Raw genomic sequence first — 20,999 nt, forward strand, 5'->3', positions numbered from 1 at the left:
TTTTTTTTTTTTTTTTTAGCCTGAAAAGTTTATTTTTCCATGTTTGGATGATGTTTTCATTGGACATAGAATTTTAGTTGGTTTTTCTTGGGTACTTTAAATAGGTCGTCCCGCTATTTTTTGGCTCACACTGTTTCCTATGAGAAGCCAGCCATTTGCGTGATTATTCTTCTAAGGTAACATGTCTTATTCCTTTGCTTCTAAAATTTTATTTTTGTTAGTGGTTCTCAGCAGTTTTCTCGTCATATGTTTTAGAGTGGGTTTCTGTGTGTTTATCCCACCTGAGATTTGTTGAGCTTCTTGGATACGTGAGTTTAAAATTTTCACTTAAGGAACCAGCATTGAGGAGGCGGTTAAGTCCACTCCAGATGCCTACATCCATATTGGATGCCTGGTTCAAGTTCTGGCTCCTCCACTTCCAATCCAGTCCTGCGGATGCCCACCCTGGGAAGCAGCAGATGGCGACCTGAGTACATGGGTCCCTGCCACTTACATGGGAGACCCAGATTGAGGCCTTGGGTGCTAGCTTCAACCTAGCCCAGCCCTGGCTGTTGTAGGCAGAGTGATCCAGCAGATAGAAGATTCATTCTCTCTCTCTCTCTGCCTTTTGAATAAAATGAAAACAAATAAATATTAAAATAAAAATTTTTTAAAGTGAATTTTTCATCCATGGGCAGACATTTGGTGCAGTGGCACCATCTGGAACACCTGCATCCCATACTGGAGCTCCTGGGTTCAAGTTACAGCTCTGCCTCTGATTCCAGCTTCCTGCTAATGTGACCCCCAGTAGGCAGCAGGTGATGGCTCAAGTACTAGGGTCCTACTACCCAGGTGGGAGACCCAGACTGTGTTCTGGCCACATGGCTTCAGCCTAGCCCAGCCTTGCCTGTTGCAGATATTAAAGGAGTGAGCCAGTAAAAGGAACATCTGTCTCTGTCTCTCTGCCTTTCAAATAAATGAAAATGTCTTACAATTTTTTCATCTAATTTGGAAATATTTTGGCTAATATTTCTTTATATTTTTCTGACCATCTCTCACTCTTCGCTCCTTCAAGGACTGCACAACACATAGTAGACTGCTTGAGATTTTCCCGTAGGTTGCTACAACTCCACTCGGGGTTTCTTCCCTCGGCTTTTGTCTCTGGGTGCTTCAGTTTGGCTAGTTTCTATCACGCTGTCTTTGAGTTCACTGATGTCTTCCTATAGTATCTTGTCTTCTGTTAATTCAGTTCAGGGAGTTTTTCATGTTAAGTGTCATATTTTAAGATTTTGGATATTAATTTAATTCTTTTTTCATAGTTCCCATTTCTCTTTTGAGATTCACCATCTATTTGCTCATAATGTTTGTGCTTTTCTTTAATGTCCTTGAATGCACTTATAATAGCTATTCAAAAGCTTAGTCGGGGGCCGGCGCCGTGGCTTACTTGGTTAATCCTCTGCCTGCAGCACCAGCATCCCATATGGGCATCCCATATGGGCGCCGGGGGTGAACCAATGAAGGAAGACCTTTCTCGCTCTCTCGCTCTCTCTTGCTCTCACACTGTCAAATAAAAAAAAATTAAAAAAAAAAAAGGCTGGCGCCGTGGCTCACTAGGCTAATCCTCCACCTGTGGCACCAGTACCCCGGATTCTAGTCCCAGTCGGGACAATGGATTCTGTCTCGGTTGCTCCTCTTCCAGTCCAGCTCTCTGCTGTGGCCCGGGAAGGCAGTGGAGGATGGCCCAAGTCCCTGGGCCCTGCACCCACATGGGAGACCAGGAGGAAGCACCTGGCTCCTGGCTTCGGATTGGCACAATGCACCGGCCGTGGTGGCCATTTGTGGGGTGAACCAGTGGAAGGAAGGCCTTTCTCTCTGTCTCTCTCTCACTGTCTAACTCTGCCTGTCCAAAAAAAAAAAAAAAAAAAAACCTAGTCACCTAATTCCATAGTCTTTGTCTTGTCTTGTCTGTTCCAACATTGACTGCTTTTTTCATCTTCCACATTTTCCTACTTCCCTATGTGTCTAGTAATATTTTGCATGCTGGATATTATGGATAATGCATTGTTGGTTGTCTAGGTTTTGTTGTCCTCCTTTAAATTGTGTTGGGTTTTTTTCTGGCAGACTGCTACTTTCCTTATAGATCAGCTTGATCATCTGAAGCTTGTTTTTAAAGTTTGTTAGAAAGCGTTGGGGCCAGCATTGTGGCATGGCGGGTTAAACCGCCACCTGTGATGCTCACATCCCATATCGGAGCACCAATTGGAGTCCCAGCTGCTCCACTTCCACACTCCCTGCTAATGTGCCTGGGATCGCAGCAGATTATGGCCCACACACTTGGGCCCCTGCCACCCACGTGGGAGACCTAGATAGAAAGGACTTAGTATATCCCAATTTCCAGGACAATAGTGATCTGTCTGTGAATACATGGCTTTACTGTGTATGACTGCCCAGAATTTTCAAAGTGATTTCTCCATTTACACTTACAACAATAGACTTCTGTTCTGCACAAGAACTGAATACTTAGGACATGCATACTTAGGACAATATCTTTCAATTTTACACAAGCTCCAGAATCTCAATTCAGCTGAAAGCTCCCGAGTATTTGTGCTTTGCCATGCCTCCTGGATTCTGGTCTTCACACACTTGGAACTCATCAGAGATTCCAGGATTTCCGAAGTTTGTGTAGACTTCTGGAGCTCCTTTGTATACACCACCTGCCTCCCTTGACTGCTACCCTGTCATTCCAGCTGTGGTATCAGACCTAACTCCAGGCTCATCCCATCTGCTCTGTGTGACGCCCTCTCTCCCTTTCTCTCTCTTCTCTCCTCTCTTTCTCCTCCTACTCCTCCTCCTTCTCCTCCTCCTCCTCCTCCTCCTCCTTCTCCTCCTCCTCCTCCTTCTCCTTCTTCTTCCTCCTCCTCCTTCTCTCCCTCTCCCTCCTCTCCCCTCCCTTCCCCTCCCCTCCCCTCTCCTCTCCTCTCCTCTCCTCACCTCCTCTTCCTTCCCCTCCCCTCCCCCTTCTCCTCTCCTCCTCCTCCTCCTTCCTCTCTCTCTCTCTCCCCTTCCCTCCTCCTCCTTCCTCTCCCTCTCTCTCTCCCACTCCCTCTCCCTCCCTCCCCCCTCCCTTAATCTGGAAAGAATTTCAAAAAAAACCCAGAGCAATCAAGGGGTTCACTTTGTGTCTCTGAAGGCCGGGCTGTGATGTAAGCAAGTCTCCAACCAAGTTGTGCCCCACATTGGACCTAGGATTTAAATACAGTTATTGAAAAGCAGGCATAAAATGGCTAATATAAAATATTTTTTCAAGCTGGATGAAGTATAGACTGTGCCCTTTGACCCTCCCCTTTTCTGGGAAGGCTCACATGAGGCAGGTGTGGCATAATCCAGAGGCAATGTGGGGAGACCAGGAGACCGAGTCTGCAGAGTCATCCTAACAGGACCTGCAGGCCTCCCTACACCAACACTTGATCCATGCAGGGGCTGAGGACTGCCCACACTGTTCTGGCCAGGCCATAAGTCTTTCTTAAATTTGTACTTCTTCTTAAAATAATTTCATACACATATAAAAAGTGTGCATATTTATGGGGTCCTATGTGATATTCCATTGTATATATATGTGTAATATCCAATAAGAGGCCAGCGCCGCGGCTCACTAGGCTAATCCTCCACCTTGCGGCACCGGCACACTGGGTTCTAGTCCCGGTCGGGGCGCCGGATTCTGTCCCGGTTGCCCCTCTTCCAGGCCAGCTCTCTGCTGTGGCCAGGGAGTGCAGTGGAGGATGGCCCAAGTACTTGGGCCCTGCACCCCATGGGAGATCAGGATAAGTACCTGGCTCCTGCCATTGGATCAGCGCCGTGCGCCGGCAGCAGCGTGCCGGCCGCGGCGGCCATTGGAGGGTGAACCAATGGCAAAGGAAGACCTTTCTCTCTGTCTCTCTCTCTCACTGTCCACTCTGCTTGTCAAAAAAAAAAAATATATATATATATATCCAATAAGGGTAAGTATATTTATCCTTTCAAGAACTTAACAAAGCATCCAAAATCCTATCTTCTAGGTTGTTTTTATAGAGGAATATATAATATGTTATCATTATCCATAGTCACCCTGATGTAGGGAGGAGCTGAGGCTTTGAGAGCACTGCTCTGCTGCCCTGCCTGGCCCACCACAGCCCCTACAGAGTCCTGCACAGCCCTGCCTGGCCCACCACAGCCCCTACAGAGTCCTGCACAGCCCTGCCTGGCCTGCCACAGCCCTGCAGAACCCTGCAAGCCCTGCCTGGCCTGCCACAGCCCTGCAGAGCCCTGCACAGCCCTGCCTGGCCTGCCACAGCCCTGCAGAGCCCTGCAGAGCCCTGCCTGGCCTGCCACAGCCCTGCAGAGCCCTGCAGAGCCCTGCCTGGCCTGCCACAGCCCTGCAGAGCCCTGCAGAGCCCTGCCTGGCCTGCCACAGCCCTGCAGAGCCCTGCAGAGCCCTGCCTGGCCTGCCACAGCCCTGCAGAGCCCTGCAGAGCCCTGCCTGGCCTGCCACAGCCCTGCAGAGCCCTGCAGAGCCCTGCCTGGCCCACCACAGCCCTGCAGAGCCCTGCACAGCCCTGCTTGGCCCGCCACAGCCCTGCAGAGCCCTGCACAGCCCTGCAGAGCCCACCACAGCCCTGCAGAGCCTGCCACAGCCCTGCTTGGCCCGCCACAGCCCTGCAGAGCCCACCACAGCCTGCACAGCCTGCAATATGGCAGCATAGCCTCTGGAGTGACAGCTCCCACTGGCCAGTGTGGCAACCAGGACTGGCCCTCAACACAGCCTGTTCTGTACCATACAAACCCCCTTTCTGTTCACTACCCAAACCTCCCCCTCTGTGTACCACCAAATACCCCCTTTCTGTGTAATAGAAAATGTAAGTCCCCTATGTTGCAAACTGAGAACCAGTGCCAACAGAAACTATTTAGCGTGGCTGCAGGCTGTGTCCTCACAATGACCTTTAGATCATTACAATAAAATTACCATACCCAACACTCCCACTCCCATCATGCACCGGGCACCATAGCACTTCTAAGATGTCTATAAAAAGGCACAGAAATGGATGATATTCAAGCCCTGCCAGAAATTCCACCCTCTTTGAATATTCAATTAAGCCCCACCCAGACACCACCCCCTATACCTCTTAAAAGTATAAAAGGACGTCCCAATCTTGTTGATTGAAGCTTATTGTCTCTGGAGCTTGCCCATATTCATTCCTTGTTTGTGTGTTTTTCCTTTGCTTTAAATAAATCTTGCTCCTCTGCTCACCTTTATCTGTGTCTCTTCCTTGAATTCACACAGAGACAAGGAACTAGACCAAGCCCAGCCAGGAGCCACCCCACAACAACCACACTGTACAACAGAACTGCAGAAGTCCTTACTCCTGGCTAGCTATAACCTAGTACCCATAAAACAACCCTTCCCATCTGTCCATCCCCACTTCTCTCTGCAGTCTCTGATAACCACATTATATTTTTGACTTCTATGAGATCACTGGTTTTTAGACTCCATGTAGGAGTAGGATCACGTCCTGTTTCTCTTTCTGTGCTTGGCTGATTTTACTTGGCATGGTTCCATCCATGTTGCTGCAGATGACAACGTTTCATCTTTTTGATGGCTGAATAATATTCCATTGTATATGTGCCAAGTGTTCTTTACCCATTCATTGGTGGATGGACACTTAGGTTGTTTCTATTTCCTGGCTCTTGTGAACAGTGCTGCAATGAACATGGATGTGTAGATGTCTCAACGGCAGATGGATTTCAGTTCTCTTAGATACACACCAGGAGTGGGCTTGCTGGGTCACAGGGTTGTTCTATTCCTAGTGTTTGGAGGAACCTCCACACTGTTTTCCCCAGTGACTGGACTAATGTACATTCCCACCAACAGGGTGCAGGTGTTCCCTTTGCTCTATGCTCTTGACAACACCTGCTATCTGTTGTCTTTTTGATAATAGCCAGTCTTACTGGAGTGAGGTGATATCTCACTGTGGTTTTGATTTGCATTTCCCTAATGATAAGTGGCTGTGAGTATTTTTTTTTTCATGTGTCTGTTGTTCATTTGTATCTCTTCCTTTGAGAAATGTCTATTTAGCTCCACTGCCCATTTTTAATTGGATTATTTGGGAGTTTTTTGTTTTTTTTTTTTTTTTTTGCTGTTGAGTGGTTTGAGTTCTTTATATATTCTGGATATTAATTTCTTGTCAGATGTACAGCTTGCAAATATTCTTTCTGCTATGTAGAAGCTCTTTAGTTTGATGAAATCCCATTTGTCTTGTTGTGCTTTTGTTTCCTGTACTTTTGGGATCAGATATCTTAAAGACAATAATTTTTACCCAATGAGAATACATTTAAAGCACTAATACATTAATTAAAAACCCTAGTTTTACTAGTAAAAGCACATCTCTCGTGTTCATTTTGTTAATTACCTAAGACTCTGGACTTCTCGCAAAGATTATCAGTGCTTTTTGAATTCACACTTCTGAATCCATTCTAAGCAAAAGCAAAAGGATTGCCCTTGGAGTATAAACTGCTCATTTATGCAGCAGTCTGCCCTTAACATGTAGCTTAAACTAACACATACAAAATGCCATGCTGGGATGTGAGGAAGACCTGGCCGTGACATCACCATCCTGCTGGTCACCAGGGTGGGTGTGACTGACCTGCATGCATCCCTCCAGAAGCTGGAGGCGAGTGGAAAAGAATGACCTTCCCTAGGAGAGCAGGACCAGCCTTCAGTCAACGGTGGGGACGGGTGCTTGCTGCAGAGGCTAAGACACTGCTTGGGACACCCACAACCCATGTCGAAGTACCCGGGTTCAAGTCCCAGCTCCACCCTGGATTCCATCTTCCTGTTCATATGCACCCGGGGAGACAGCCATGATGGCTCAAGTAGTTGAGTCCCTGCCACCCACATGGAAAATGTAGATTGATTTCTGGCTCCTGGCTTCTCCCTGGCCCTGACCTGTCTGTGGCACACATTTGGGAGTAAATGAGCAGATGAGGACTTACGTCAGTCAGCCTCATTCTCTCTCTCTCTTTCTCTCCCTCAAATAAGAAAGGGGAGGGTATACAAGTAACTGTGCCCCTCTGCTAGAACCTCCAAAGAAGCCCTCAGAATATTGCACTGTGTGAACTACTTAAATTCCCCATACATCTCTCCATACAAAGCTGGCTCGAGATAAAAATCTAAAACCCGTGCCATCTAGGATGACGTGCTGATGCAGTAAAGGGGAACAAAATAGTCTGGGAAGCCCCCTCTCCCAAGGGGGAGCCGAGTCTAAGGCTGCTTCTCTGCCTTCGTGAGCTGATTCCCGTGTCAGACAGCTGCATTTTTGCAGTCCTCCTCCACTCCTCTCTCTCCACTGCTCCTGGGTGGGGCAGTCATAAGGCAGCCTTGCGGGAGAGGTAAGGCCCCCATCTTCCATGACTCAGGGAATATAGTGCAAGGCCAACCAACCCAGATGCAAGGTCTGGGGAAGTAGATTTGATGGGAAGAGTTGCTACAATTGCATGCGCATACTTCAGCTACCACCCCTCAGGTACAAATAGACAGATGCGATTACCAACTAAGCCAGATGCCTTGAGACGAGCAGCAGCGTTCTACAGGAGTGGAAGGAATTTCAGGACTCAGATCTCCAGAACCAGTGCTGTTTGAGGGAAACTCTCAGGAGCAGAGAGACATTGGCAGGAGGCAGGTAGTGTTCAGGCAGCTGGAAGCTCATGGGAGAAGACCTGCACAGCGGACATGTTTCCCAAATGCGAAGAATATAAGGCAGATTCCTTGGCAAGGGTAGAAGTCTGGAAATAGGATGGAGTTGCAAAAGGGAACATTTTTCTCAGCTGGGTGAAGGGAGCACCGACCAGAGCCTCCGGCTACTGCCTCCCAACTCAGCGTCTCGGCACTTGCAGCCTCTAGGGAAAACGGCAGAAGGGAAGGGCCACAGAATCACGCAGCAAGGGTGGGAAGCCTTTTGTCTGCCAAGGGCCATTTGGCTACTTACAAAATGATCAACTTAAAAATTAGCCTGCTATGTATAGATTTATCGAATTTGGAGTCTGACCACCCTGCAGGTACAGCAGATGCAGAGAACCTCTGGAGTATAGATCATCACAAAAGAGAGGAACACACTTAGGAAAGGACATGTTGTCAGTCTTTGTTATATATTTTTTCTTAAAGACTTTATTTATTTATTTGAGAGGTAGAGTTACAGTGAGATAGAGAGACAGAGAGAAAGGTCTTCCATCTGCTGGTTCACTCCCCAAATGGCCGCAATGGCTGGAGCTGAGCCTATCTGAAGCCAGGAGCCAGGATCTTCCTCTGGGTCTCCTACGTGGGTGCAGGGGCCCAAGTGCTTGGGCCATCTTCCACTGCTTTCCTAGGCCATAGCAGAGAGCTAGATTGGAACAGGAACATCTGGGATTAGAACCAGAGTCCATATGGGTTGCTGGCACCACAGGCAGATTAACCTACTGTCCCACAGCACAGACCACCCCCCCCATTATATTTGTTTTTAATATTACTTGTCAGTTTATAGAGCTTGTTAACAGTGGCTGTATTTGAAAGCGAGCTCATAACATTTCTGAAGTTGTTACCATCAGCTCTGTTGAGGTGGTGCAAACCAGCTCTAGCACACCTCCGTTGGAAGGAGAGAGAGCATAGGAATGAATGCATGAAAGAATGATAGTGAGCTTTTCCCCACACTTCATGGCCCATGTACGCTCTTCATGGGACCCCTAAGGGGATGAATATTTTGCAGACACACATCGGGAGATTCTGGCCAGGTTATGTGTGGATGAGGATCCTCAGAGGCTAAATGTCTTGCCCAAGAACTCAGATCCTAACATAAGCTCTCCTGAGCCTTGGTGCTGTAACAAAATGTTCCTGTCCCTCCTGCTTTCACGACCGCCCTAGTCTCAGAGCTGCCATTTACGTAACATGCGCTGTGTCAGGCACTCGGCTGGACAATTACAGGTGTCATCACATTTCACATTTCCTGCACCCTAGCAGATGTGGGATGTCGTCACCCCATTCTACGAGTGAGAAAACTGCAGTGCATGTTAACAGTTCCCCAACATGTTAGACAACCCCACTACGTGAAGCAGAGACATGGAATGCAAGACATGGAAAGCAGAGACATGGAAAGCAGAGACAAGAAATGACCTGCTTCCCTTGAAAGACCCCAGGGCTACACTGCTCCCCACGGTGGCTGAGTACAGTATAACAAGAAAGAATGACGCTTGTCACCTTCCCTTCTCAGCAAGAGACGTGTCTGCCTGTGTGAGTTCCCTTCCATGCTCTGATCCTTGAACCGAGACATCACCATGGGCCAGCTCTGGGCCCTGTGTGCCAGCTGCCCAGCTGCCTCACCAGTGTTTCCTGATTCCTGATGTGTAAGATGTTGAGTGTGGAGGCAGAACAGTCCCGGCGGGGAGAGGAGGTAATTAGCTCAGTGGTCATTGAAACCACGGCGCCCCTTCTTAGGAGTCTACCTGGCAGTGGTAGTAATCATAGCTTTCTTCTTTTTTTTCTTTTTAAAGACTTATTTTATTTATTTGAGAGGTACAATTACAGAAAGAGACAGAGAGAGAGAGAGAGAGAGAGAGGTCTTCCATCCTCTGGTTCACTCCCCAAATGGCCACAATGACTGGAGCTGGGCCAGGCCGAAGCCAGGAGCCAGGAGCATCTTCTGGGTCCCCCACTTGAGTGCAGGGGCCCAAACACTTGGGCCATCCTCCATTGCTTTCTCAGACACATGAGCAGTGAGCTGGATTGGAAGTGGAGCAGCTGGGACAGAACTGGTGTCGGAAGCCGGCGCTGCAGACAGGGGCTTTAACCCACTGTGCCACAGCACTAGCCCCTGTAGCTTTCTTCTTAAAAACCTTTAACACCGGCCGGCGCCGTGGCTCAATAGGCTAATCTTCCACCTTGCAGCGCCGGCACACTGGGTTCTAGTCCTGATCGGGGCGCTGGATTCTGTCCCGGTTGCCCCTCTTCCAGGCCAGCTCTCTGCTATGGCCCGGGAGTGCAGTGAAGGGTAGCCCAAGTCCTTGGGTCCTGCACCCCATGGGAGACCAGGAAAAGCACCTGGCTCCTGGCTTCGGATCAGCACGATGTGCCGGCCACAGCGCGCCAGCCGTGGCGGCCATTGGAGGGTGAACCAATGGCAAAAGGAAGACCTTTCTCTCTGTCTCTCTCTCTCACTGTCCACTCTGCCTGTCAAAAATAAGAAAAAATAAAATAAAAAACTTTAACACCGTGATACCATTTGATCCTTAAAGGAACTGAATATTCCCTGTCTCAGAGAGGTCTGACCTTGTCCACACAGTCCAGGGTCAGCAGGCTCTACATCACCCATCCTGTGCCCTTCTTAGCACATCCAGCTGCTTTATGCTAACTGCAGAGTACAGCAGTGCCCTGCCCGACCCCATTAAGCATGGGGTCTGTTCCAAGACCCCCAGCAGAAGCCTGAAACTGCACAGTACCAAACCCTTTATATCCTGTACCTTCTCCTATGCATACCACCTATGATAAAGGTTAATTTACAAATTAGGCACAGTAAGAGGTTAACAGTTAAGGGCGACTTGAACACAAGCAACGCAGGGGGATGACCCATGTCCCAGCCAGGCCACCGTGAGACAGCAGATGTCATCACACTGCTCAGCGTGGTGGACAACTGAAAACTTGGTGACTTGCCGTTTTCTTGGATTCTCCCTGGTTGTTTTTTGTTTTTTTTTTTTTTTGTTTTTGTTTTTGTTTTTGTTTTTTTTTTTTGACAGGCAGAGTGGACAGTGAGAGAGACAGAGACAGAGAGAAAGGTCTTCCTTTGCCGTTGGTTCACCCTCCAATGGCCGCCGCGGACCGGCGTGCTGCGGCCGGCGCACCGCGCCTATCTGATGGCAGGAGCCAGGTACTTATCCTGGTCTCCCATGGGGTGCAGGGCCCAAGCACTTGGGCCATCCTCCACTGCACTCCCTGGCCACAGCAGAGAGCTGGCCTGGAAGAGGGGCAACCGGGACAGAATCCGGCGCCCCGACCGGGACTAGAACCCTGTGTGCTGGCGCCGCAAGGCGGAGGATTAGCCTAGTGAGCCACGGAGCCGGCGGATTCTCCCTTTAATATTCTCAGACCACAACTGACTGCAAGTAACTGGAACCACCCAAAGTGGTTTGAGGGGGAAGAGAACTGCTATGTAAATTAAGTGTAATTCCTCTCAAATCCAAATGTGAATGACATTTGAGAGGCCTGCAAGGTTTCAGGAAATGTGGCACATGCACCTTCCAAGGCATGTTTGAATGGAAGGAATAGTATTATTTCGCAAGTCTCTGTTGTAGGAACTGAGAAGTAAGACCAATAGAGGATTAGTACAAGTGACCCTTTTGAAGTGCTTCGTAGAGGTCAGGCATCAGTCCTCCCAGTAGTAACCCCAGGACAGAGGGATGATGATGTCATCATTTAACACGTAAGGAAATGGATAAGATGAAAGGCATGGCTCTGACTCCAGGTGTTTCTAGGTCTGATCATTGGAGGCAGGTATAAAAGGTGGAGAAGAGAAGGAAGTGACACCAAAGGACAGCATCTCACGTTCTGCTTCCTCCTCTCTCCCAGCATCAGGACCATACCACTTCTTAATGCACATTTGCAGCCACAGGCTGCTTCACCTTTTAAACTAAAGCCATGAAAAATCTTGTTCCAGGAACCAGCACTGTGGTACAATGGGTTAAGCCACTATCTGCAGTGCCAGCATCCCATGTGGGAGCCAGTTTGAGACCTGGCTGCTCCACTTCTGATCCAGATCTCTGCCGTGCCCGTGTGGAAGACCCGGAAGAGGCTCCTGGCTCCTGGCTCCAGATCAGCACAGCTCCGGCTGTTGCGGCCAGTTGGGGAGTGAACCAGCGAATGGAAGACCTCTCTCTCTCCCTTTCTGCCTCTTCTTTTCTCTCTGTGTAACTCTTTCAAATGGATAAATAAATCTTTAAAAAATAAATCTTGTTCCAATGCAGACCTGACCCTGGTGGGGAAACACTTAGGACATTAATTTCCGGTTACACTTTGTGTGTGTATGAACTCATTTTCTTCACTGGTTTCTGAATCATTGGCAAAACTCCATGGTTGTCGTTTTGGGAATGACAAGGTGTGCGACTGCATCCTGCGGAAGCATTGCAGTAAGTGACACGATTAACATCATACCAGGCACTGCACAGTGTTCTGTCTGAAGTTCACAAGCACCACAACCTGGAGAGTCAGAACTGTAATCCCCATTGTGCAGATGAGAAGACTGAGGCTTGGAGGTTAAGAGACCTTAACATTAAACTTGTAAGTCCTGGGAAATGATAGCCCAGACACAGCATTATGCCCGTGTTCTTTACATTTGCTGAGGGTTCTGGCAAGCTAGGAAACGTGAGAAAAGCAGGAGATAGTGTGTGTCTTGAATATGAGGTAGGAGGACCTTCGGAGCAGCTTAGAGAGAGTCAAGAAGGGAACGGATCTGGCCATCCAGCCCTCCTGCTCCAAGTCCACACACTGTCCCCTTGGTGACCTGGCAGAACCAGCAGGTGTCACCACTCTTCCACTGGGCACTGCAGCTGGCTCCCCAGGGACTCTGTGGGGCCAGTCCTGCCAGGAGACTAGAGCCAGCTTCTGACCCTGCCTCCCACGGTTGTCCTGGCCAAGGCCCTTTTCTCTGGGTGGTGCTGGTGTTCAGAGTCCTCCTTTGATCACTTCCTTCTTGAAGCAAGGGGAAGGATTGCAGTCCCGCCACACGCAGCCCAGTGACTCAGTGAGCCGACCTGCACAGTGCAATCGCTTCCACATGAACTCCAATGTCGTGCTGGGGGCTTGATCACTCCTGCCTGGGCTGAGGCTAGGAGGAGCCAATGAGTGAATCCACAGGACTGTGAATCCACAGTCCCATGCGCAGCACCTGGTAAATGCTCCATGTTTGCAGCTCCTGGTGGCGGTGCTAGTAGCTTTAGATAAGCAGTGATCATACTTGTTGCAGTTTGATTTTCTTACACACGCACACATACAACTTAATGACTCACACATAAGCTCATAACTGACTTCCTACCTAACAATGGGTTACAACTTTGGGCCCTGGGCTCTACCCAACTCACTGTGTGGCCTTGGGCAAGTTACCACTCCTCTCTGGGCTTCCTAGAAGGCTTGTAATTTACAGCCTAGAGGGCTCAGGCCAAATCCAGTAGGCTGGAAATGTTGCCGAACAACACCCCAAACTAGTTGCAGGTGTTGCTGTAGAAATCCCAAACTGGGCCTGCTCACCAATCACTGACGGCGGGGTGGTGGAAGAAAGTAGGTGTTTATTGGGAAGTGCAGAGCTGGACAGCTGTTGCTTAGTCCCTGGACTCCCAGAGGAGTTAGGTGTGAAGGTTCTGGTTGGTCAGCGGTACCCATGTCCTTGCTTTGATTGGTCAGTGATGCCGTGCTCTGAAGGGAATTTATGGTGGCCAGTTGGGCTCCAGGTGGTCTGGGGGTTACATGAAGGTGGCAGCTACATTCTGCCCAGGACCTGAAATTCCCCTACACAAAGCACCCCATCAAGGCTCTTATCTAGGGGAGATATCTAGGAGAAGCAAATGACTCCTTGAGTCTGGTGATTAGAACCTTGTAGGGCCAGCTCTGTCAGCTGTGTCAGTGAATTCCTTTGATAAAGGCCAGGCAAGGGCACCTTAGGCTAAAGGAGATAGCTAAGAGGCTGAGTTCTGCTTCTACATGTTAGGGTTCAGTTTCAGAAAGTTCTGGGGGGCCGGCGCCGCGGCTCACTAGGCTAATCCTCCGCCTAGCGGCGCCGGCACACCGGGTTCTAGTCCCGGTCGGGGAGCCGGATTCTGTCCCGGTTGCCCCTCTTCCAGGCCAGCCCTCTGCTGTGGCCAGGGAGTGCAGTGGAGGATGGCCCAGGTGCTTGGGCCCTGCACCCCATGGGAGACCAGGAAAAGCACCTGGCTCCTGGCTCCTGCCATCGGATCAGCGCGGTGCGCCGGTCGCAGCGCGCTGGCCGCGGCAGCCATTGGAGGGTGAACCAACGGCAAAGGAAGACCTTTCTCTCTGTCTCTCTCTCTCACTGTCCACTCTGCCTGTCAAAAAAAAAAAATAAAAATAAAAATAAAAAAAAAAAAAGAAAGTTCTGGGGAACACCATTGTGCTTGGAAAGAGTCACATTCAGGCCCAGATCTGGGAGAGGTGTCCCCAGCCTTCCAGACTGCTGTCCTCCTTCCCCCTGTTTGAACGTTGATCTTGGCCCCTGCGGACTTTGTGCAATCCTCTGGACCCAGTGAGTTCTCAGGTTCTCGGCTGCAAAATTCAACTCTTAAAAACCTCAGGTGTGGCTGGCAGGGCTGCAGAAGGATTTGTCTCTCTGCTCCAGGGGGTTAAGTGGCTGCCTTTGAGAGGACAAAGGGAGAGAGATGACGTGATAAGATAAGGAGCCCTGTTTTCACCAGACACTTCTGCAAAGAACAGGCTTTTGTTGTGATCCAGAGGATAAGAGTCTGAGCCTCACATTCATCAGCCCAGCCCTCCTCCTCTCCCCGCGTGCAGGGCCAAGGTGGGATGTGTCTGCAGCTGCTGCCATCTGCTGGGCTGTGGAGTCACTGCAGCTCGCCTGGACATGGCATTGGTGGTTTGCACAGATGTTTCCTGCCAAGCCTTGAATTATAGCTCTGTCCCAGCGGAAGCATTGGGCTCGCTGCTGTGGTTGCTGGTATTTATTAAGCACCTACTATGGGCCAAACACTATCTTAAGGCTTCTGTGGAAGCCTACAGCGGCAGGGATTTTTGTCTTCCTTCTATCCTCAACACCTGGAAGAATGCCCAGCTCAGGGTAGGAACTCAGTAACTATGGGATGCTTAAGAACAGGTGTAAAGACATTGTATCATTACCCCCATTTTAGGGTGGCGAGGTTAGCACTTAGAGACACCAAGGCTGAAGGTATGGTGGGGAAACCTACAAAGGAAGTTGGAAACATGCTGGACATGGGCAGAGTTGGTCTGCTGCCACGGCTGGTTTTGAAGGCAGCAGGTAGGAACAAGCAACCCAGGAAGCCAGGCTCCTTTGGAGTTCAGAAAACTCAGGGCTGCAAGCCACCATGAAAACTATGCCAAGTCAACAAAATGTTGCAATGGGGCCCAGGAACCTTAAGGAGTATGAGCAACCAACCCTAGCCAGGGCAAGAGGCTCTTGACATTGCTAGTGTGTGTGTGTTTCTAATTAATAAGCTTATATTATGCTGAGCAGTTTTAGGTTTGCAGAAGTATTAAGTGAAAAACACAGAGAGTTCCCATATGCCATTTCATGCTCATGCGTACACACACCCAGTAGCATCTTGTAGAGCCCTTCTTAAAACTGATGAGACTGTTATTGATACATTATTAAGGGCTGAAGTGCATAGTTGATATTAGGGTTCACTCTTGGTGTTGTGAATTCTGTGGGTTTTGGCAAACGCATAATGTCCTACATTCACCATGGTTGAATCATACAGAACAGTTTCACTGCCTTAAAAATCCACCGTGCTCCACCTATTCATCCCTCCCACTTCCCTAACCCCTGGTCATCACTGATCTTTCTACTGCATCTGCAGCTTTGCCTTTTCCAGAATGTCATATACTAGGATCATCTGGTCTGCAGCCTTTCCGATCAGCTTCTTGAATGTGGTATACGTGTTTAAGCTTCTTCCATGCCTCCTGGGACTTTGATAGCTCATTTCTTTTCATCACTGAATAATATTCCACTAAATGAATGTGCTGTGATTGTTTATCCATTCACTTATTGAAGGACATTTCAACCATTTTTAATAAAAACTGCTGTAATCATTGGTGTGCATGTTTTTTTTATGAGGATGTAAGTTTTCAACTCATTGGGTAATTACTGAGGAATGCAATTGCTGGGTTGTATGGAAAGTTTCATAAAGTAACTTTTTCCAGAGTGGCTATATTTGTTTTGTGCTTTTGAATATGGTTCTTAGTAACAGACCTGCTAGCTTGGGTTTCCCTGCTCTCTAGGTTGGCAAGGCCACAGGAGGACAAACTGGTGACCCCACCCTTCCTGTCTGCATCCTGCCTGCCCCTTGCTGAGCCAAACCCACTTCCCCTGCTGAAAGGTCAAAACAAAGGAAACTCTCTCTTCTTCCTATGAAGAGAGGCCCTTTTTATTTTTATTTTTAAAATGATTTACTTATTTGGAAGTTGAAGCTACAGAGAGAGCGAGCCAGTGAGAGAGCAAGCTTGTATCTGCTGGTTCACTCCCCAAATGATAGCAACAGCCAGATCTGGACTAAGCTGAAGCCAGGAGCTCCATCCTACCCAGGTAGTTGGGCCATCACCTGCTGCTTTCCCAGGTGCATTAGCAGAGAGCTGGATCAGAAGTGGAGCAGCCAGGATTCAAAATCATGCTCCAATATGGATTGCTGGTGGCTCAACCCGCTGCACCCAGCTGCTGGCCCCCAGAAGGACCCACTGAAAATGAGCTTGAAGCTGTGGAAACCTGGACATTTGTAATCCCCAGGTCAAAGTGGAAGAAGGTGGAAGAGGCCATCGCTGTCAAAGGTCAGCCTGTGCCTTTGGGTCGGCATTGTTAGCTTCAGCTGGGGCTTATGTACTAGAGAAAACAGCTACTGTTCTGCTGTGTGGCACTTCTGAGTCCTACATTCATGAAACTGGGGCCACTGGAGTCAACACGCCAGCTCTGGTTCACTTTCCACTCTTCCTACAATGTTGACAAGTTAGCAGCTTAATTTGCGTCATCCTCAAACTTAGAGTAATTAGAATGTTCTGGAGATAATGAAACAATAAACAAGCTAGGAGTTTGTTTCATTTTCCTTCTCCTTTTTTGCAAAAATCCATGGAGTAAGTATTGTAGCACAGCAGGGGAAGCCACCACATGGGATACACAGGTCCAGTATCAGAGGGCCTGGGGTCCAGTCCCAACCCCAATTCTGATCCCACTACCTGCTGATGCACACCCTGGGAGACAGCAGGTGCTGGCTCAAATACTTGGGTCCCTGCCACCCTTGGGAGACCTGGATGAAGTTCCTGGCTTCTGGCTTTGACTTGGCCCAGCCCCAACTTTTGTTGTCATTTGAGGAGTGAATTAGCAGATGAAAGATCTCTCTCTCTCTCTCTCTCTTTCTCTCTCTCTCATGTGTGTGTGTATCTGTCACTCTGCTTTCAAATAAAAATAAATAAGTTCTATAAACAATACAATATGGCCCCTTCAAAGTTACATTTTATTTATTTATTTATTTATTTATTTTGACAGGTGAGAGAGAGAGAAAGGTCTTCCTTTTCCGTTGGTTCACCCTCCAATGGCCGCTGTGGCCGGCGCACCGGGCTGATCCGAAGGCAGGAGCCAGGTGCTTCTCCTGGTCTCCCATGCGGGTGCAGGGCCCAAGCACTTGGGCCATCCTCCACTGCACTTCCGGGCCACAGCAGAGAGCTGGACTGGAATCGGAGCGACCGGGACAGAATCCGGCGCCCTGACAGGGACTAGAACCTGGGGCTGGCTCCGCAGGCACAGGATTAGCCTATTGAGCCGTGGTGCCTGCCCAAAGTTACTTTAAAAACAAAATTATAAGGTGAGGCTAACATGAAACTACAGCCATAGGAAGAGAGAAGGGACTTTTTAAGTTGAGTCTTTGATGTTATTTTCCAGAATCTAAAATCCCACATGTGGTTGTTTCTATGCAAGCTCAATGTTCCATCATGAAGTTGGAGCTGGTGTTGCATTGAGGACTTACTTTGTAGGGTTCCTGCTTTCCATGCCTGCCTAGGGAAGCTCATAGAATGACACTAGAACTGTTTCAATCTATGACTAGAACAAACAAGCTGTGGTGCCTGGTGGGGGGAGGGCTTATTTATGTGTCTGGTTTTACAAGCCCGTGCGCGCTGCACATGTAAACTATGGGAAGGAACATTCTGCCCTAAGGACTTAACTGAATCCAGGAGCGTCTGCTTTGCTTTACTGGAACCAGGCCAGTTAGGTCTTCATGTGCATCACGAAGCATGCAGCCGCCATGGGCTGAGATGGCCTCCCCGCTGCTACTTCTGCTACGACAGCCAAAGTTCCCACGGATGGGGCAGTGGGGAGCGCTGGGAGAAGGCGGTGACCAGTGAACAGTCCTCCAGATGACTGTTACAGAGGCTGCAGTCGGGGACTCACTGCTTAAATCATGTTTTCTCTTTTTCATTTAATTTTTTCCTTGACAACTTTACCTCTGAAACACCACATCTGAACACACGTATGCTTCCTTTCATGCTCAGCTGTCTCACTGAAAACATTTTAACTCTTAAACATTTTTTTTTTTTATTAGAGAGATAGAGAGGCAGACAGTGTGCTCCCATCAATTCCCAAATACCTACAAAGGCCAGGGCTGGGGCAGGCCAAAGCCAGGCACTGGAAACTCAATCCAGGACTCCCGCACGAGTGGCAGAAATCCAGTCTGTTGAACCCCAGGGTCTGCATGAGCAGGAAGCTGCAGTCAGGAGTCAGAGGCAGGCATTGAACCCAGGTACTCAAGTGCAGGACGTGTGCATCTTAACTGCGAGGCTATCTTTTTTGGGGGGAGGGAGGGCAGGTATTAACTTTTATTTTAAATTTCTTAAAATTTACTTTCTAAAGTGAATATATGAGTAGAGTAAAACTGGCATTTTGTGTGAGTGCATTCCATGACTTGTAATGTGTGTATAGATCCCTGTAACCAGCACTGTTCTGTCAGAACAGGATATAAACCATCGTTATCCTTTTGTAGTCACACCTCTCACAGCCCCAATGCTGGCAGCCACTGCTCTGTTACCCACACCAACGCTTTCTTTTCCAGGAGGTCCTATAAATGCAGTCATACGGCCTGCAACCTTGTGAGACTGGGTCCTTCCACTCAGCATAACCAAGGAGCCGTGTGTGTCCACACTCCAGTTCTCTGTCCTGCTGAGCAGAATGCCGTCTAGGGAGTTTTTCACCCGTTGTTGAGCATTTGGCTGTCCTTAGTTTTTGACAATTACAAATAAAACTCTACAGTCATTCCTGGACAGATTTTCGGGGTAAGAATACGTTTTCATGGTGTAATATCTAGCTAATTCGTAGGAGTGGGATTGCTAAGCCAACTGGTAGATGTGCCTTTCCCCTTGCTGTTTTCCAGAGTGGTTTTCTTATTTCAGCCATTCCAGTAGATCTGTGAAGCATCTTACCACAGCTTTGGTTTGCTTCTCCCTGGAGGCTAATAGTGTGGACATCTGGCTGGGAACTGCTTTGCTGTCCATACACCCTCTCTGGAGAGGTGTCTGTCCAAGTCTTTTGCTCATTTTTTAAAAAAATAGGTTGTTTGCCCTTTTGCTGGGGAGTGTTGAGAGCTCTTAGTATATTCTGGATACAAGTCTGCTACTGGACATGTGATCTATAAATATTTTCTCTGGGTTTGTAGCTTCTCTTTTCAGTCTTTTAACAATATTTTTCCCAGAGCAAATATTATTTTCTGATGAAGTCTAATTTATCAGTTTTTTCCTGCTATGGTTCATGACAATTTTCCGCTATGTTTAATCCTAAAAATTTTATAATATTATATTTTACATTTAAATGTACTGTTTAGTTTGAGCTAATTTTGACATAAGATATGAGATTTAGGTCAGTGGTTTTTTTCCTTGCATATGGATTTCCAAATGCTTCAGCCTCATTATATTTTTTAATGTTACTTTATTTGGAAGGCAGAGGGACAAAGAGAAGGACAGAGATCTTCCATCTGCTGGTTCATTCCAAGATACCTACAACAGGACCTGGAATTCCATCCAGGTCTCACATATGGGTGGCAGGAATCCAGGCACATGAGCCATCACTGCTGCCCCCCAGGGTCTGCGTTAACAGGAAGCTGGAATGAGGAACTGGAATGAGCTGGGAGTAGCACCCAGGCACTCTCACATGGGAGCACCCCGGCAGCAGCAAAATGCCTGCCCCTGCAACATGATTGACAGCAAGGACTGGATTCTTCATTAATTGCCTCTGGCCTTTAATCAAAAATTCAGCTGGTAAAATAACAAATATAGGCTCTTACTGGCAGGCAAATTTCTGGAATAATGGAAATGGGAACATTGTTTACAGTGGGTGGCATGGGTATGTGCATTTGTCCAAACTCATCAATTTACACACTTCAAGTCTGTATACTTTGCTATATGTGAATTATACTTCAATTAAAATAAGATAAGTTCTCCATATTTGGTAGATCCATTTCTGCTATCTAGTTTTTCCATTGATCTATAGATTTATCTTGTTGCCAATAGCATGCCATGTTTATTACCATAGCTTTATAGAAGACATAAAATAAATAAAAATCTTATTCTTCCAACCCTATTCCTTTTGAAAAATCATCCTATTTTAGTATTTCTTGCCTTTTCTCTAAATATTTAAAATAAACTTATTTCTATCTACAAAAAAAATCCTGTTGACATTTTGATTAGGTTTTTGCTAAATCTGTACATGAATTTGGGAAGAACTCACATCTTTGCTGTATTATCTCCCAATTTATGAGTATAGTATTTCTTTCCATTTATTTATTTATGAGTATAGTATTTCCATTTATTTATGTCTTATTTTATTTCTTTCATCAGCACTTTATAGTTTTCAGCATCCAGCCTCTACCTATTCAGCTTGTTCTTGGAGGGCTCATGGGTGTGTTTGCTGGAATTTTCCATGTAGACAATCATTTTATCTGTGAACAGGAACAATTTTACTATTTCTTTTGCAATCTAGATGTATTTTATTTCTTTTTCTTGCCGAATTACACTTGTAAGTAGTTCTAGCATAGTGTCAAATAGGAATGGAGATAGAAGAAGGAGGCCTTGCTCCTATTCGTAGGAGGAAAGCCTTAAGTCTTTGATTATTAGGTATGATGTTTCCTGTTGATTTGTCAAAGATGCCCGTTATCAGATTGACAAAAGTTCTTTTTCATAGTTTGCTGATAGGTTTATTTGTTTAATTTTTAATTTTTTATTTATTTTTAAAAGC

At 47.6% G+C, this 20,999-nt stretch overlaps 1 long non-coding RNA gene across 4 annotated transcripts in view; it reads left to right on the forward strand.

Moving 5' to 3' along the window:
- Positions 1-20,999, forward strand: part of LOC149124300 (uncharacterized) — a 119,624-nt gene that overhangs the window by 64,027 nt on the left and 34,598 nt on the right. The window contains exon 3 of one of the 4 annotated variants that reach the window (XR_016214194.1): positions 18,826-19,021. The exons of 2 other annotated variants lie outside the window; for them this stretch is intronic. This is a non-coding gene — a long non-coding RNA (uncharacterized LOC149124300). Of the gene's footprint in view, positions 1-11,690; positions 11,950-18,825; positions 19,022-20,999 lie in introns of those variants that run through there. One more of the 4 variants, XR_016214193.1, reaches the window with a different exon arrangement.

Source organism: Oryctolagus cuniculus, chromosome 10 (assembly GCF_051225735.1).
Source record: "Oryctolagus cuniculus isolate XC-2025 breed Fujian yellow rabbit chromosome 10, ASM5122573v1, whole genome shotgun sequence".
Classification (NCBI taxonomy): Eukaryota; Metazoa; Chordata; class Mammalia; order Lagomorpha; family Leporidae; genus Oryctolagus; species Oryctolagus cuniculus.